At 41.6% G+C, this 2,334-nt stretch overlaps 1 pseudogene; it reads left to right on the top strand.

The window, feature by feature from the left end:
* The first annotated feature begins 313 nt into the window (after positions 1-313).
* LOC122890578 lies at positions 314-446 on the top strand (annotated as a pseudogene).
* The last annotated feature ends 1,888 nt before the right edge of the window (positions 447-2,334 follow it).

Here is a 2,334-nt window from a genome sequence, read left to right as displayed (position 1 = left end):
TAAGCCTGAAAAACTGATGAAGACATTCAAAGGAACTCAGGGCTAGAACAAGCTGAGCCTCAAAAAGAGTAATTATAGAATAGATTATAGCACATTCGATGTTTCTTTAGATATCCAGAAGGCCATGGTAATCCTTTGAAAAGGTGGTGGAGGCAGCTCATCTTTAGAGAATAATGCCAGCTAATAAGTAAAGAAGCAATGAGAGAATGAGAAAATAAATACGAATCGTCACTGAGTGCCTATTGGTTTATGAACTGGCCCCCGCACAGTTTCCAGAATATCAGTTTCCTCAGTTTCCAGAATATCAATATTCATCGCTTCTCGGCCTTTTGGCTAAGATCAAGTGTAGTATCTGTTCTTATCAGTCCAGAATATCAATATTCAGGGGGCAAGGAGGGTCTGAAATGGTAATGGCTGCACAGCCCTCTCCCCTCCATGCATCCTTCTCCTCTCGGCTACTCTGCCCCCGCCTTCCCCAAATTCTAACTCTGTCTCCTAAACTCAATGTTTTGGTTTCGTGTGTCTTCGTTCATAAATGTACCCCCCAAAATAAACACGAGCCCCATGTGATAACCACTGACTTTCTGTGAAACCATTGCCTCATTTATCTTTAGGTTTCCTTTCATTTCATTAATTTACCATTATGTAGACACATCACCTTTATTGTTACCACTTTACGCTGTCCTTATTTATGTTTGGACCAGGAATGACTCAGAGGTACTTCACAAAGGCACAGGGACTTGGCAGCACCTCCCTGTCTAGTTTACTTCCTCACAAGTTCTTACACATGCTTAGGTTAAAGTCACTCTCATCTGTGTGAAGCTCCTAACCGTAGAGTGAAGGGTGGTACCGCCCATTATTAAATAACATTACTGTCAGCGGCTCACAGCCCCCAAACATGTTCAAAACACATGTCTAGGGGCGCCTGGGTGGCTCAGTCAGTTAAGTATCTGCCTTGGGCTCAGATCGTGATCCCAGAGTTCTGGGATGGGTGCCCATTCCCCCACCCCTCGCCAATAGGGTATCCTGCTCAGCGGGGAGCCTGTTTCTCCCTCTCCTTCTGCTGCTCCCCTTGCTTGTGCCTTGTACTCTCTCTACAGAGTGTGTGTGTGTCAGTGTGTGTGTCAAATAAATAAACAAAATCTTTTTAAGAAACCATTTACTTAAAAAAAAAAACCCACGTGTCTATAACCTAGGACAGTTGCATCTTCCAACTCAAGAAGTTAGGGGTGTCGCTAGCAGTTTTTATACTACTCAATTGATCCCCAGCTCCTGAAGAGGAAGGTAGGTACCAGGGAACATCTCAAGGAGAAGAGCAGGGGAAAGAAGGAGCACTTCCCACTTATGCTGTTCTAAGGATTTGCATGCTAAAAGGATTTGGATCCAGGCAAATAAAACTTGATCCTCCTGCTTATCATTCTATCTATCTATCTGCACACATTTACTAAATGTTTAGGATAAAAAAGACTAAATGTGGTTTCAGTGCTCTGGGGAATGGCAAGTGGGTATCAATGGCATATCATATAACAGAAGTATGGATGCTTCTACTATGTTCCAGTAGGAGAGCGGTGGGAACAGCCCAAGACAGGGCACAGCACAGTTGGTCAGAGTTGAGAGCCTCTTCCTGAAAGTGGCTGGGATCCCTAGCCCTCTGGGAGTCTGAGCATTGAACAAGATGCCCTCACTACTTAGGAAGATGAAAGAGGAACTGAGTGATAAATCATTTTTAAATGATTTATCATTTAAATGATTTAAATCATTTTAAATGACAGCATAGTATTATTTATTTATTGTTAAATAAATAAGGAAAAGTCAGAAATGCCAAATTGTTATAATAACTTTGCCATTCTGTCCCCTCAAAGTCTGGAAGAGCATACAAACAAGTATAGACATACAAACAAGTATAGACCATTAGGGAGAGAACATAATCTTATAAGTCAATCATAGACAGACACAGAGTCCAAAGGGTACAAAAGCTCTTTTATTGCTGTCAATAGCACATAGGCTGGTGGGTACCCAGAAGCCCTATTTCTCTTCCTTATTCCTACCAAGCTTCCCCCTCACCTCTCACTTGTTCCATCCTTTCCTTGCCAAGAGACCCATCCTTTTGTTATATTTTGTGGACAAGGTCTTCTGAAGTCTACTTTTTGTTCCATTTTCGAGTGAAATAGTAGATTCTCAAGTTTTTCATAAAGGAGCACCTACTCAACAGATAAAACTGTCCCAATAACTGAAAATAATGTCAATCAATCTTGAGACCAAAAGATCCTTCCTAAATGATGAGGTGTAAATGGAAATAGAGAAGGCTGTTCTGCCAAATGTAAACTCTGAAGA

The sequence above is a fragment of the Neovison vison genome, chromosome 11 (genome assembly GCF_020171115.1).
Source record: "Neovison vison isolate M4711 chromosome 11, ASM_NN_V1, whole genome shotgun sequence".
Lineage (NCBI taxonomy): Eukaryota > Metazoa > Chordata > Mammalia > Carnivora > Mustelidae > Neogale > Neogale vison.
Note: the sequence above shows the minus strand (reverse complement) of the source record. Positions and strands in the feature narration are given on the sequence as shown.